Here is a 676-nt window from a genome sequence, read left to right on the forward strand (position 1 = left end):
TATCATTTTATTGTAGATCAGCAAGAAACTGTAAAGATTGCATCCTCCATGATGCCATAGACAGGAGAACGCTTTTCATTAACTTGCAAAGTCCTAGTACTATATCATCCATTGGTATAAAAGCTGAATGCAAGATTTGTAATGTCATCTGTATAACATGGGCTTATAAGCTTATTGTCGTACCAAGCCATTACCATTGAGTAAACGGTTTAACTGCAGCTTATATGGATTAAACAGCACGCGGACTTCAGCATTTGAATCTGTTATGTTTTAGGATAAATTTAAAATTAACTTGCAAGAATCTGACAGTAGAACCGTACATTAGTAATAGAAAAGACAAGGTTTATAACAGGGATTGCTTGATTCAGAGAGTAAAGTTTCCGATTAGTCAAAAGATGTGGAGATGCATATCCAGCAAAGGCGTTGGAAAACTGAACTTTATAAATGGGTCTGTGAATGCAGAGTGCTACAAAAACATCTTATCTGCCAAGCTAATTTCAGCAATTACAAAACAGTTTTGTGACACAAAATCCTGCATTCTCCTAGATGACTCTGCACCATGGCCTCTGTTTCAAGACAGAGAAAGGATATACTGTATTATATTTTGCTCACTATAGTCTGTTAGTGTTATTGTCATTAAGTGACAATAACACTAACAGATGCATTAAGTAAAAAG

This window comes from Centruroides sculpturatus, unplaced genomic scaffold, assembly GCF_000671375.1.
Source record: "Centruroides sculpturatus isolate CEXI.00-Female unplaced genomic scaffold, Cexi_2.0 scaffold2399, whole genome shotgun sequence".
NCBI lineage: Eukaryota > Metazoa > Arthropoda > Arachnida > Scorpiones > Buthidae > Centruroides > Centruroides sculpturatus.